This window comes from Polistes dominula, unplaced genomic scaffold (genome assembly GCF_049000335.1).
Source record: "Polistes dominula isolate Pdom_NZ unplaced genomic scaffold, Pdom_raw_medaka contig_21, whole genome shotgun sequence".
Taxonomy (NCBI): domain Eukaryota; kingdom Metazoa; phylum Arthropoda; class Insecta; order Hymenoptera; family Vespidae; genus Polistes; species Polistes dominula.
Window position 1 is genome coordinate 2,180,780 of NW_028301061.1, and position 17,287 is coordinate 2,198,066.

Sequence of the window (17,287 nt, forward strand, 5' to 3'; positions counted from 1 at the left end):
ATCTATGTTGTAATAAATGTGATTATAAAAAATAAAAATAAAAATAATAAAATACTGTATTAACTGTATTAACACTATATCTATAGTAATAGTAGTACTGTATTAATACTATAATACTACATCTGTATTAAATATATTTCATTATGTATATACATATATATAGTATAGTATATGCATTAAATATATTTCAATGGGATTGCAAAAAATAAAAAAAATTAATAAAAAAATAATATTTACAGTATTAAGGGGACCTTCTACTCTGCAATTTAAAAAAATCTTTTTTTTTTTTTTTTACATTTTTCGAATGTATATATATGTAGAAATATTGTGTTAAAATTTCAAAAAGATCCGATGTCTCTAACTACATTTTTGGTGCCTGAACGTAACTACCTCGGACCGCTTTCCTGAGCGTTCGGCGCGCACGGACGACTCTTATCTTGTTCAATCCCTTTCTCTTTCATTGTTTATTCAAGCAGTTTTTTTTATTGTAATCTGTATAATCCTTCGTATTGTCAGGTATATTTTTCGGGGGATCAGACATAGAGAAATATATAACTGTCTGAAGATGATGATATATAGATTATTAAATTATGATGATGTTAATGGGCTAATAATTTGAATAAAACGTGGCCCATTGCTGGGCCCATTAATCGGCCAATGATCAACTACCATTAATGGGCCGATAATAACTACCATTAATGGGCCGATAATAACTACCATTAATGGGCCGATAATAACTGCCGGTAATGGGCCGATAATAAATGCCGGTAATGGGCCGATAATAAATGCCGGTAATGGGCCGATAATAAATGCCGGTAATGGGCCGATAATAAATGCCGGTAATGGGCCGATAATAAATGCCGGTAATGGGCCGATAATAAATGCCGGTAATGGGCCGATAATAAATGCCGGTAATGGGCCGATAATAAATGCCGGTAATGGGCCGATAATAAATGCCGGTAATGGGCCGATAATAAATGCCGGTAATGGGCCGATAATAAATGCCGGTAATGGGCCGATAATAAATGCCGGTAATGGGCCGATAATAAATGCCGGTAATGGGCCGATAATAAATGCCGGTAATGGGCCGATAATAAATGCCGGTAATGGGCCGATAATAAATTTTATTAATGGGCCGATAATAAATTTTATTAATGGGCCGATAATAAATTTTATTAATGGGCCGGTAATAAATTTTATTAATGGGCCGGTAATAAATTTTATTAATGGTAATGTATGTAATTAATGGTAAATAATTAATGGTAATGTAATTAATGGTAAATAAATTAAAACAATACAAAAACAATAAAAAAAAGGTCAAATTTACGTTTTTTTTGTAATTTGTCCACCATTTTTTTATTTATTGATAAAATTTTTATATAAAACTGTCACTTTGTAGCTGAAGTCATACAGAATATAAAACCATTTTACTTTTATGTTTCAGGTAAGCCATTCTCAAGTTCTGATGGAGCTACCAAAGCACTAAAGTTTTAAGGTGTTTTTTTATACTACTGTTTTTGCAATAAAAAATTAATTAAGATGAAAAAATAAAAATTCATTTATATAGTTTAAGACTCAATTTAACAAACCCAACAACTTTTAGATCGATATCTTTTATAGTTTTCTTGGAAAAAATTCGCGAAAATAGCCTTTTTTTAGGTGCTCAGAGTAAAAGGTCCCCTTAAACCACAAATAAGTGTTCGAAGTTCGATAATCGATATATCGAAGTTCGATAGATCGATATTTCGATAATCGATATATCGAAGTTCGATAGATCGATATATCGAAGTTTGACAATCGATATATCGAAGTTCGATAATCGATATATCGAAGTTCGATAGATCGATATATCGATAATCGATATATCGAAGTTTGATAGATCGATATATCGATAATCGATATATCGAAGTTCGATAGATCGATATATCGATAATCGATATATCGAAGTTCGATAGTCGATATATCGATAATCGATATATCGAAGTTTGACAATCGATATATCGAAGTTTGACAATCGATATATCGAAGTTCGATAATCGATATATCGAAGTTCGATAATCGATATATCGAAGTTCGATAATCGATATATCGAAGTTCGAAAATCGATATATCGAAGTTCGATAATCGATATATCAAAGTTCGATAGATCGATAATCGATATATCGAAGTTCGACAATCGATATATCGAAGTTCGATAATCGATATATCGAAGTTCGATAGATCGATATATCGAAGTTTGACAATCGATATATCGAAGTTTGACAATCGATATATCGAAGTTCGATAATCGATATATCGAAGTTCGACAATCGATATATCGAAGTTCGATAATCGATATATCGAAGTTCGATAGATCGATATATCGAAGTTTGACAATCGATATATCGAAGTTTGACAATCGATATATCGAAGTTCGATATATCGAAGTTCGATAATCGATATATCGAAGTTTGATAATCGATATATCGAAGTTTGATAATCGATATATCGAAGTTCGATAGATCGATATTTCGATAATCGATATATCGAAGTTCGATAATCGATATATCGAAGTTCGATAGATCGATATATCGAAGTTCGATAGATCGATATTTCGATAATCGATATATCGAAGTTCGATAATCGATATATCGAAATCCGATAGATCGATATATCGAAGTTCGATAATCGATATATCGAAATCCGATAGATCGATATATCGAAGTTCGATAATCGATATATCGAAGTTCGACAGATCGATATATCGATAATCGATATATCAAAGTCCGATAGATCGATATATCGAGGTTCGATAGATCGATATATCGAAGTTCGATAGATCGATATATCGAAGTTCGATAGATCGATATTTCGATAATCGATATATCGAAGTTCGATAGATCGATATATCGAAGTTCGATAGATCGATATATCGAAGTTTGACAATCGATATATCGAAGTTTGACAATCGATATATCGAAGTTCGATAGATCGATATATCGAAGTTTGACAATCGATATATCGAAGTTTGACAATCGATATATCGAAGTTTGACAATCGATATATCGAAGTTCGATATATCGAAGTTCGATAATCGATATATCGAAGTTTGATAATCGATATATCGAAGTTCGATAGATCGATATTTCGATAATCGATATATCGAAGTTCGATAGATCGATATATCGAAGTTCGATAGATCGATATTTCGATAATCGATATATCGAAGTTCGATAATCGATATATCGAAATCCGATAGATCGATATATCGAAGTTCGATAATCGATATATCGAAGTTCGACAGATCGATATATCGATAATCGATATATCAAAGTCCGATAGATCGATATATCGAGGTTCGATAGATCGAAGTTCGATAGATCGATATCGACAATCGATATATCGAAGTTCGATAGATCGATATATCGATAATTGATATATCGAAGTTCGACAATCGATATATCGAAGTTCGATAGATCGATATTTCGATAGTTCGATGAATCGATAGTTTAAATAAACCTCAAATAGACCTTTATATAAACGGTTTACACTTTAAGGACAGTCCTCGAAGTATGCAAAACGAGGACTGTCCCTGAAATAGCTAAATGTCCTCAAACAATACCCTATGTAGGAAAAAATTGTCTCAAAGTAATCAAGTGACATATATTTAGGTTGACTAAATCTTGGGTGTATTTTTTTTCACTGATATTTTTAGTAATTTTTTTATTACTATACATTATTATTTCTTATTTATTAATATTTATTATTATATTACACCGTATATACATATATGCATATGGACCGTTTATTTTGGAAGTGGCGTAAGTCCAGATTTACAAAAAAAATGAGATATCACGTAATTTATGTTTATTTAATGTAAACTTTTATGGATAACTAGTTAATAATTAAATTTCTTAAAAAGTGCCCATATTTTCTACAATTTAAAATTGTTCGGTAAAAAAATTGAGTAACCATTGATATGTAAAACCTTTAATTTTCTCGAAACCTAAAAACGTGGACATACACCACTTTCTAAATATACGGTCCATATATACATACACGTTTAGGTAAACTTAAAATATTCCCACGCGACATTTCGTTAAGTTTAAATTCACATATTTCTTTTTTGAATTCCTTGAGATAGGCTAGATTTGGAGGTTAATTCAAAATGATAAACTACAGTAGTCAAATATGACACTATTTTAATTAAAATCAATGCTATTTATAAGATTTTATTTATTTGAATTCTTTGAGGTTATATTTGAGGGTTAATTCAAATGATAAACTACAGTAATCAAATGTAACACTATATAATTAAAATCAATGCATTTTGTAAGATTTTATTTGTGGTTTAATATTACAATACTATGTATTTGTATTAAGTATATTTCAATGTGATTATAAAAAATAAAAAAAATAATAAAAAAACAAAAAATATTTGATTTTTGTATAGGGTGACACACACACATATATATTAAAACGAATTCATTTATGTTGTAATAAATGTGATTGTAAAAAAAAAAATAAATAAAAAAGATTTGATTATTCTATATAGTAACACACACACACACACACACACACACACACATATCTATATAGTAATTGGTATTCATTTATATTATAATAAATGTGATTGTAAAAAAAAAAAAACAAATAAAAAAGATTAGATTATTCTATAGGGTGACACACACAAATTGGTATTTGAACAAATAAGGAAATATCGTATATCTTTCAACCATGTTATATCCCCATACTTGAAACACACACATAACAATACATTTATTCGTATTCATTTATTGTAATAAAAGTGTGTGTGTGTGTATATATGTATGTATGTAGTCCAAACTTTCCGAGCATGCCAAGTTCCAAGGATGTTAGTCAGCCACGACGGTAGGCAGTTGAAATCATTCGTAGCATCCGCGAAACGAATGCTTCTTCTTGTTATACGAAGAGTGGTCAGAAGGATGACTCACGTAAAAGAAGAAGGGAAGGGAAGGGAAGGGAAAGGGAATGGGAAGGGAATGGAAAGGGAAGAGGATACGACAAGAAAGAGATAGACAGACAGATAGTGATAGGACAGAAACAGAATGAGATAGAATCGAGGAATCGGAAGAGGGGTTTGTGGAAAACAGGGTATTAAGAAGAGGAAGAAACACAAAATATAAAAAAAAAAATATCAGCTGACTGTATGTGTATGTGTATGTGTTCGTGTGTTTATGATTGTGTTGAAGAACGTTGTTCACGAGGAGTGTTGTTTAGTACTCGAACGAGTGAACGCGTGCAACAGGTGTGACTTCGTGTGTTGGGTTTGACTCACTCGTGCGAATAATTCCCGAACGTGTCTTATGAAACACCCTACGATTAACTAAAAAAAAAAAAAAATAAACAATAGTTTAACGAGGGATTCTTTGTTTTTTTTTTAAATAAAACAATTCATAGGATTTGATAAATGTATTCTTTTAGTATTCGTGATATTCTCTAGTCTTACCTTTGTGTTTTGATTATGGGAAGAATGTGGGGTTGAGAGAGGGGAAAGAAGGGAATTTTCCAGTTAAACGAGTTGAATGGTAGTGATGGGTTGAAAATTTTTTGTATATTTGTTCATGAAGTAGTGAAAGATTTGAAAGAACAATATTGTCTTGGGATTATATCGAAGATGTTATATACATTTGTAAGTTTTAATTATGACAGAATTTTTTTTTCTTGTTGAAATGTTGAATGGTAGTGATGGATTTAAATTGTATTTTTGAACAAGAAGTAGTGAAAGACTTAAAAGAACAAAAAGTTTTATGGATACGTGAATATTTGTATGTGTTTTGATGAAGATTCTGATTGAATGAAATGGTTCGTATAATTTTTATAAATAAATATAATAAAATAAAATACACCTTTAATGCTAAATTTACAGATAATTAGATTTATTAGAATTATTTAAATATCACATAAATAGTCAAGTAAAATTTTTATTTATTGAAATAGATAATTAATTAATATATATAACAAATGGAAAGACTGTTTTAAATAAATACTGTATAAAATTAATTTTTAATAATAATTATCAAAAATAAAGATCAAAATAAAAGTGGAATGCAATAGTAAAAATTGCAAGCTATTAAAAAGCAATCATTCGTGACATCACTAATGGTAAAAACGTTTAGTGTTAAATAAAAAAAAAAAATAACTAGTAAAGTAACTAAAAGAACATAAATGAATAATGACATCTGGTTTGAAAAAGGGCGGAGCTAACAGGTCCCACGCGGTTTTCTTCTTCACAGTGCCCATTAGGGTTGGCGTTATGGTTGCGAAAACCATTCCTTTATTTTGCATTACTTTTTTTTCTTTATCAAAATTGGTTTAATAATGTGTTTGATACGATGTTAAGGAGAAATATTGTTTTAGGTATTTTTTCTAGAAAAAGAGGGAGGAGGAGGAGAAGGGGAAGAGGATGGTGGTTATGGTTGTGGTGGTGGTGATGAACAACCATAAGCACTTACGTGCTCGATTTAAAACGATTCATCCCACCTATTGGCTAATCCCCCCTCCTTTCACTCAACTCCTCACCCCTACTCTTACCCCCCCACTTTTTCTGCACTCACTCGTTGCATCTCTCCCACTTCTTTCTTGAGTTTTATCTTGAATGCAGTTAGTGTGTGCGCGTGCGCTCGAACTTGACTCGGGTCAATGATTTTTTCGTCGATGCACCGTCAACTTACACGCAACTAACATGCACGTGTGTATATATGCATGTATATATATATATATGTATGTATATATATAAATGTATATATATATATATTTTTTTTAAATAAAAATAGAAAAACAAATTTAAATATTTAATTAGAAGTAATGAATGAAATTAATTGTAAGTGAGAAAATATTTAACATATATTTAATTTAATTTAATTATAATAAATTTCAAATAAATTAAATCAAATTAAAAAAATATCATGCGGGCAGATCACACGTGTTCGAAGTGAAACCTTTGAAAGTTTCGAGAGAAAGAGACGATTGCAAAGTATCAGGAGTAGGATAATTGTTGGGTTTCTTTGTTATAATATTATTATTATATTATTGTTATCACATTCAAAAATTATTTTACGTTTTATTGAAAACATATATAAATAGATAACATATTACACAGCAAGATAGTTCTCAATTCAAAGAAATGAGACGAGTTGATTCTGGTAACTAAAAAATGGATAGTAACTAAACACCTCTGTTAATGTAGTAAACACCTTTATAGTAAGGTTTTTTCCGAAAAGTAGTGAGGTTTTTTCCGAAAAGTCCGTAGGGTCTCGTCAGATAAGTCCGTAGATTTCTAAAGAAGTTTTCACTTCAATAGAAAAATAAAATAATAGAGATAAATTTTGACATTTAATTAGAACAAGTGCAATAATTATTAAATATAAATTAAATTGGTTATTAAAAATATGTTGTAATTAAATTATTTAAAATAATATTAATTATTTTAAAATAAATAAAATACAAATGTTGTTGCTTACATTTATATTCAATATAATAATATTTCTATTTAAATAATTATTCAAATATTTAAATAATTTTTATTCAATATCTATATTTTATACAAATTCAATAAAATTTGAAAAATGTAAGCTACAATAATAAAAAAAATAAATAAAATAATATTCTATTTAATAAAATTCTCACGTTTATAACCATAATCATCATCATCAGTTAGTCGAATAATAAATAAAGAAAGCGATTTCGTATTTTGCGATCGTACTCAATAAGAAATGAATTTCTTCCTTCGAAAAAGATAAAAATAGAAATGAAATAGTAAAAGAAACTTTATAAAGAATTGCAAGATGCATTTGAATAACGGATGGATCGAGGATAATCGAACCGTTCTTCTATTTGCCGGGTTGGTGCAACGTTAACGAGGTAAAACGAAAATGCATTTACTTGTTTCCCTACACATACGTACACATACACATACACATGCACACATGTATACTTGTTAGTGAGGTGTCTTGGATTTCAATATACACACACACACACACAACACTTATAATACAACTACAAATAAATAGACGTGTTAGTTTCAATACAAATTACAAATAAATACATGTGTTACTTTCAATACAAATACAAATAAATGCACGTGTTGATTTTTTTATTTTTGTATAAAATAAAACACACATTTGTAAGAAGAGAAATATGCGCCAACAAAATATGCATTAAACGAATAAATACATATTCGTATAATTAAATACGAATGCACGTTCAAAAATGAACACATTCACATATTCAATTAGCAACACGTATATACAATTCATATACAAAAGTACAAATACTAATTCAAATAAATACACGTGTTTTATTATATAAAAGAAATAACACATGTGTGTGTGTGTGTGTGTAAGAAGAGTAAGTGCATTCATGAATACATGTAATACATATATATGTATATATGTAAGTACATTCATACATCAGCTTATTCGCACGTTTAAAAGGATTCACACATATGGGACAAATACAAATGTAAATAAATATAATACACGTGTTTTTAAAGTATAGAAACACATTTTCAAGAAGACATCCGCCTGCCTGTTATGGAATAAGCGTATCTCTTACAATCATAAAACGGCTGTGTAAAACCCCAACCTCGTTCGAGTTTTGTCGCTGACATCTGAATCGTAATCGCCTACGAAATATTATAGTTCGCTAGTGAACTTCCTAATATGGTATTCCCCCTTTTAGTTCTATTCCTATATGGAACGATAAACTACCCTACATTAGGATGTTAGAGATCATCTTTCATCTACACCTTTTTTTTCTTTTTCCTTTTTACATAATAAGAAGAATGAATAGGATTAAAATAAAAAAAAAAAAAAAAAAAAATGAAAAAGAAAATGAAAAAGTTGAAACAAGAAAAAAAACAATGAAACAGAAAATAAAAAGAAAACAAAAAGAAAATAAAAAACAAGAAGAAGAAAATGACAAAGAGAATAAAAAAGAAAATGAAAAACACGAAGAAGAAAATGAAAAGAAAAAAAAAAAGAAAAAGCAAGAAAAAGTGAATAAAAAAAAAGAAATAAAAAACAAGAGAAAGTAAATGAAAAAAAAATATATTAAAAAAATAAGAAACAAGCGGAAAAAATGGAAAAAAAAAATAAAATAAATAAGAAAATGAAAAACAAGAAGAAAAAATGAAAAAAAAATGAAAATGAAAATGAAAAAGAAAATGAAAAACAAGAAGACAAAAAAAAAGGTAAAAGAAGAAGAAAAAGAAGAAGAAGAAGAAGAAGGAGTAGGTTGTGTAACCTTAATGACTTTAATAGCGAAAAGGACTTAGGCTAGTTCTGTTGGTTGGTATAGCTCGTGCTATACCAACATTTGCAACGCGAAAAGCCGCATAATTTAACGATAGACTCTCTGTGTCCGCATACCAAAGCTATGCTTCGAAAGTCTATTTCTTCTAAGAGGTGCCATACTACATGTTCTATACAACTTTGTATCAAACCTAATAAGAAATAGAAATAGAAATAGAGAAAGAGAGAATATTTGAATAATCGAGCTACATCTGTTTTTTTTCTCTCTCTCTACGTTTGCAAACTTTCAAACGATTGGCATTTAACATTAGTCTAATTAATCACTATAATTACAAATAATAAAAGCTAATTCCTTTTATAGTTGGAAGTCCATTTAAACGATCATTTATTATTAATGATATATATATTTTCTTTTTTTTTTTTAATATTGTTTATGAGATTGGTTTAACATTTAGATAGATAAAATTGAATGAATTATTTTTTATATAATTATTTATGATTATGCAAATTATTTTTGTGTGATAGTTAGATCGATAAGCTTGTTAATGTGATTTATAAATTGGAAAATATTTAATATATTATTTTTTATATTAATAATCTATTTTATTGAATTATTGATATTGTTGAACATTTGTCTAAAAATAATATAAATATTATATTAACAATTTAAATCATATATGAAATATACATATGACAAATGATTTAGAAATTGTGTCAAACTTTTCGAGTAATTTAACATGATTTCAATAAAAATTCATTAAATACCTATTATACAAAAATAATTTGCATAATTATAAATAATTATGTAAAAAAATAATTCATTAATTATATAAAAATTGTTCTCTCTTTTTTAATCTTTCACTATTTCAAATAAAAATTCATTAAATATCTATTAGAACTATAATTTGCATAATCACAATTAATTATATCAAAAATAATTCATAAAAAAAAACGATTGTAATTAAAAATTATTTTTCTAGTATTCCTTTGTAAAATTAAAGCAAAATTAAAGTCAAAATTTTTTTTGACCATTTATATATAAAAATTGTTCTCTATTAACTTAATAATTATATTAAAAATAATTCATTTAGACAAATGATTACAATGATCACAATTAAAAAATAATTTCACGTATCCATTAATAAAATGAAAGATGAGTGGACATTTTCTTGACCATTTAAATATAAAAATTGTTCTCTCTTTCTCTATCACTCTTTCTCTCTATCTCTTTCTCTATTTTAAGATTTTCTTTTGGTTTTCTATGAACGAATAAGCGACAAATTCATGCTTCGGTTGTAACCTTCTTTGGTGCTAGCACGCGTGGGCGCATTTACTTCGAACGGAATTACAGTCCTCACTTACTCTAATCCTATCTTTCTCTTTCTCTCTCTCTCTCTCTCTCTCGGTCATTTTAGTATATATATATATATATATATATATAAGTAACTGCAATCGCGAACCGTGACCGTTGCCCGTACCATCTGGTTTACGTAATTACACTAAGACACGTAGACTAAGAAGAAGAAGAAGAGAATACAGGGACGAGCCCAGTGTGTTTTCTTTCTTGCTTGCTATACTTTTGCTTTTGCTTTTGCTTTTGCTTTTTTTAACTTCTACTACTCGTTGTATTTTTTTTTCTTTAGATTTACTTTGAAGACACACACTACTCCGGAAGTAATCATTGAAGTTACAAAAGTGTATATGTGATTGTGTGTGTACTTATGCTACTGTATCATGCATACTACTTTCTGTTCATTTTAGTTTTGATTTGTTCATACAATAATTTGTTGCTTCTAATATTGGTCAAATGTATTTTTAAATTGTTTATGTTAAAAATGTTTCTTTGTATTATTTTACAATATTGAAGATTTTAGTATACGACTTGTACTTGATGCTTTATTTGATTATTGACTTTTTTTTTAATGATTTTTTTTTTAATACTATGAATGTTGTTTGTTGTTTTTTTAATACCATGATTGTTGTGTTTGAATGTGTTGAATATATATTTTAGTAAATATGTATAAGTATTCATATATAATATATATCCATTTATAATGAAATATATTATATCTATTTATAATTATGATTATTTTATATTATCGAGGATTTATACGATTCGTATTTAATGTAAAAATTTGATTACTTTTTTATTTTTTTAATTTATTTTCTTTTATATATATATATATTATATCTTTACATAGATTGGATGTATAAGATACAATATCAAAGTGTATAAGTGTATTTATAAATTAATTATGTTAAAATGTTTTGTTTTTTCATATTATTTTATAATATCAAGAATGTACATCTGATTTATATTCAATACTTCATTTGATTACTTTTTTATTTAAAAAAATTTTTTTTTTACTACCGTAAAAATGTTGTTTTATTTAAAAAGAATATATTAATTATATTATTGTTAACATAATGTTTTTTTTTTTTCTATAAAATATCTTGATATGCTGTTATCTTTAATATTGAACATATGGATTGGATATATGTTTGGATATATATGTATACCAGTTATATTAGAAAATAACCGAGAGATACGAGAAAATAAAAAAAAATAAAAATTATGAACCTGCGACTAAACGTACCAGAAAAGACATTCACGAGATTAGCTTATGTTAGTTGCGTGACTGTTCGAGCGTGATATTCGAAAGTGCCGGGGACTTATGGTTGGTAATCGAATCTTGGAAATTCGAACGATACGATGTATAAATTATACTAGGTGGTCTGATAATTATTGTATCATCCAATATGAATACATTGACTTAAATTAAACAAAAATATATAAATAAAAAACAAATTATATACACACTTAGCTAAACAATTGCTATATCACTGTGTGTGAATAAAATAATAATAATCAAACATTTGTGTGTCCAATCGAATATTATTATGTCGAATATAACAAAAAAAAAAAAGAAAAAAAAATTAAATATTTTTGCATTGACATATATATGAATTTTAAGTTTAATAAAATTAATTATATAATTTTATTTATTTTTATTATATTAAATATAAATAATTCATTTAATAATAATTAATAATTATTATTTATAATTAATATATAAATATTATATAATTTTATTATAATTAAATTTAATTATTATAAATTATATATAATAATTTATTATAATTTAATTATATATATATATAAATAATTTTAGAATTAATATATTAATAATTAAAATAAATTATTAAATTTTCAACTTTTTTCCATTTTATTATTTGTTATTATATTTTTATTAATTATTAATATTTTTTTAAATTAAATTAAATTAAATATTATATTTCATTATTCTAATAAATGTGTTCTTATTAACTTCTAATGAATTTCATCATCAAACATTTTATTTCATTTTTTATACTTGACAGAATAGAAAATGACGTGTGTCATTATTAAACAACATGAATTATACTCAAATGATTTCATATTAGATTAATAATAAAAATAATCCCCTAATCATTGGGATTTAGAATCTCAAGATTTATCGATGTGACATAGATCAAAAATAAAAAATCAAACTGAAAAAAAAGAAACAAAAATAAAAAAAATAGAATAAAACGTTAGATTACACAAGAAGAACGTCGATTATTATTATTATTATTATGAGTATAGTATATATCGACTTCCTGAGAAAGAATAACCTACTTTCGGTCAAGTGGATAATACAATCAAATGTAAATATGATTGATTGCAAAATAAGTTAGACTATGGAAAATAATACCACGCCCATTTCTAGACACTGACACGACATCTGTTAAAAAGTTTCTATTTCTCTTTCTATTCCTTTCTGTTCGTTATAATAACAATAATAATAACAATAATAATAATAATAATAATAATAATAATGATCCTATCTGTTTGTAGATTTCTTTTTTTTTTTCACAATGTGACAATCTCGATGATCAGCTATCATCGAGATGACTAGGCACGTTTAGTTTTAGTTAGACAAACTTGATCAACATTCTTAAACGTCTAATATGATATCTAAATAAAATGAGAAGAGAAAGAATATTGATTGGTTTTTTTTTATTTTTTTTTTATTTTTAATTGGGGCATTTTTTTTAGGAAGGTATGTGCGTTTGTGTGTGAGAAATAATTAAGTTGAATTTTTTGTTATAACAATGTGTATGATTTGTCTCGTTTTGATTGATTCATAAAAAAATTATATTTTTTTTTTCTTATGAAAGAGTATAATTACAATGTTTAAAAAGAGTATAGATTAAATTAATAATATATTAATATATTAACTAATAATTAATTGTTTATCATACATTGATATTATCAAATATAAAAAGATACTTTTATATTACAATAAAACGAATATGATTTGCTAGAGATTGAACATCACCAATTTAATGGATGAATCAGATTAGAAAATGAAACAAAATGTACGAGTTAAATGTTTCCAAAAATAGAAGTATAATGATGAAGAAAAATGATGAATATAATCAAGAAAAAGGGTTAAAAATTAGTATGAGTAAAATGTGTATAAATCATTGAATGAAGGACAAGTTTTAAAATGGTGTAAATTAGATGTTGAAAAAAGACAAGTCAAGACAAGACAAGACAAGACAAGTTTGATGATGAAGAAAAATGATGAAGAGAAAGTTTAATATTAGTTTGAATCAAACTTACATATATAGATCGTTTGATGAAGTATTGGTTTCAAAAAGCTGTAAATTAGAGATATATTTAATAAAAGATGACGACGAAGAAGATGAGAGTTTGATGCTGAAGAGAAATGATGATAAAAATGATTTAAAATTGTTCAGAATAAATCACAGTAAATATTATAGATCATTTGATGAAGTATAAGTTTCTATTGGATGAAAAACATTGAAAACAAGATGTATCAATGAAATATACTCAAAAAATATAAGTATATATAAGCTGTTTCATAACTTCGTTACATAGAGCTCCGTTTCCGTTTAATTACTTTTCAGATCACTCCCATTCTAAAGAAGTTTTTTCACTTCAAAAAATAATTACAAATTATTATAAATAAATCACAGTACATAGATCATTTGATTGAATGAATAAAAAAATGAAAACAAATATCAATGTAAATCAAATAATATAATCAAATAATAAATCAAACAAAATTAAATGAATAATAAATCAAAATATTAATAAAATACACTCAAAAAAAAACAAGACTCTGAGGATGAAAAAAAAAATAATTAAAAAATGATTAGGAATAATCCACAATACATAGAACATTCGATGAAGTACAATTTTCAAAAAGATACAAATTAAAAATATTAAAAGAATACATCGACAACAACGATGACAACGATGACGATGATGACGATGACGATGACAAGAATAAGAATTTGAAGTTGAAGAATATAATTAAAAACACTTCGAAAGGGGGTTAAAAATTAGTATATACAGAGTAAGAAAACCTGTATAGTGATCGTATTGGATAGGATGATGATCGTAACCGGACAGCATCCGCCCGCGCAATGTAGCAGCAGCAACAGCAGCAGCAGCAACAGCATTGCGTTGAAGGGGGTCGAGTGTTGGCGAAGCTGGTCGAACCTGGACGAATAGTAGGCTCGAATCGTGCTCGGGCGACGCATCGGTTCGAACGCGCCGAACAAGAAACCTCATCTCTGAGAAATACTTTTTACATATTATTCACACATAAACACACATACACACAAACATACACACCACAACAATCTATTTTCTTTATTTTTATTTTTATTATTGAAGTGACTTTTTTTTGTCTGACATACAACACCATATAACACACACACACACAAATATATATATATATATGTATTATGTATATATATATGCATATATACAGACACACACGTGCGTGTTTCTACTAACATTTGAAACAAGTTTAGAAGAAGAAAATTAATTTCTTAGTAGTTGGTAATATTTTGTTCTCATCATGTTTATCTTTTGCTCTCTTTCTGTATTTTTCTCTTAAATTTTGACATGTGACCGGATGCAGTTGTTCTTTTATAAAAGGTTTTCAAAATTGTGTTCAATTCTTTTGCAAAGATATTTTTAATTGATTAATTAATTTATTTTTGTTATATTTCAATTGTTTTTACTTTTACCGCGCCAATTTCTTTTTCGATCTATCGAAATTTCAAATTCATTTCAACCATTCGATTAATACTCTCCACTTTTTGTCAAAATTTTTTCATCTTTTTCTATTTTTTCTTTTACTTCATTATTCGAGTTTAATGAAAAAAAAAAAACAGTGTTGAAATTTGAAATATATATATATATATATATATATATATATATGAAAGTGTGTTTAAATAATAATAATTGAAATAAATTCGATAAGTGTTTGGAAACTTTGATAAAATTATTATTATAATTTTGTATTATTAATTGTGATGAATTATTACATGTGATTTTTTTATTATTTTTAATTTTTTTATTATACAGTGCGAGAAGAACAAACAAATTTTTGACTCACATGCATATTTTTATGTGTCTCGATGATAGAGAAAAAAAAATCAAAGGACAACGCGGAATTTCGTTCGTTCGTTCGTTGATTTTTTTATATAAACGAAGGATTTCATTCTTAAAGTGTTGAAAAAAAAAAAAAAGAAAAGGAAAAAGAACAAAAAGAGGAAGAAGAATATAAGAAAGAAGGAAGAACTTCCTCATTGACAAAGCGTAAACGACGTCAGAATAATTCTCGTTATGGATTCCATCTCAAAGGTGAGTCATTATAATAATTACAGTGATTATTAAAAGAGTTCATCTTTCAATTTTTTTTTCTATTTTTTTTTTTATTTTTTTTTATTTTATACTCCATGATATTTCTAATTCATTCGTTTCTTACGAATTTATTTCAACTTCAGTTTATTTGATTGAAATTACACAAAAAAAAACCACAAATATTACTTTGTTTAATTGAAATGAATCAAAAAAAAAAAAAAAAAGAAGGAAATTTATTTTCAATTTTTATTCAACAAAATGTTAGTAGAATTCTGAAGTAGTTTTGTGCAAATTTGACGAGAAATCGTGATACGAAAATAGATCGTACAAGTAATATAATAATCTTGAATAAGTGTGTGTGTCATTTTGCACGCGATATGCGTGACTTGCTGACTAGACATCATATGTTTTATTTTTTTTTTATTAAATACATATATACATATTTGATATATGTGACATTGTTCTTCCTTTTCATGTCGGTTACCCATATTTTTCATTTGAAACATTTAAGAAAAAAGAAAAAAGAAAAACAAAATAAAATAAATGAAGTATATTCGTTAATAAAAAAAAAAAATTTCTAATTTTATTAATCACATTGTAATATATAATAACTTTCTCATATACTCGTATTATTTTTATTAAATCATCAACGAATAAACGAGAATTATAATTTTTTTTTATTTCATAAAAAATAATCATTCCTAATTGTGAATCCTCATTGATTAGAAAAAAAAAAAGAAGAAGATATATTTTGTTTCCTTTGTGATGTTTTTTTTTTTTACACGTGTTCATGATTAATTTCTTTTCTTTTTGTTGGTAGATAAATGCGAATGATTTATATTTCCAACGATTAAATAAAATAAGGTGTCAAAAAGTGTTCAAGAACGAGAAACGAATAGAAAATATATATATATATATATATATATATATATATATATGTATGTATGTATCAATAGTTTCGTTTGACAAGAAAGAGTTGGGTAATACGTTTTGAACGTATTTATCTAGATTCATAGAACGATCTAGGGATCGTAAATTACCGATAGCTATTATCATTCCGATCGCGGTTTATGAGAATATCCAGTGTGGATAAATCCATTGTACAGATCAATCTTTATCTATTTTTCTTTCTTTTCTTTTCTTTCTTTCTTTCTTTCTATTTGGATGATATAATAGAGGTTTTTCTTTTGACCAATTTCATTCGAATTCTTATTAGTGATAAATGTCTTTATTTTTCTAATACAATATCAATTTTATATTACTAGAAACGTTATTGTACGATAGTCAGATTAATTTAATAGAAAAA

At 26.6% G+C, this 17,287-nt stretch overlaps 1 protein-coding gene across 1 annotated transcript in view; it reads left to right on the forward strand.

The window, feature by feature from the left end:
- Nucleotides 1-14,803: 14,803 nt before the first annotated feature.
- Nucleotides 14,804-17,287, forward strand: part of LOC107072373 (uncharacterized) — a 35,943-nt gene continuing 33,459 nt past the window's right edge. Inside the window, exons 1-2 of the mRNA XM_015332248.2 lie at nucleotides 14,804-15,171; nucleotides 15,703-15,981. The gene's annotated coding sequence lies outside the window, so the exon portion shown is untranslated. The remainder of the gene's footprint in view (nucleotides 15,172-15,702; nucleotides 15,982-17,287) is intronic.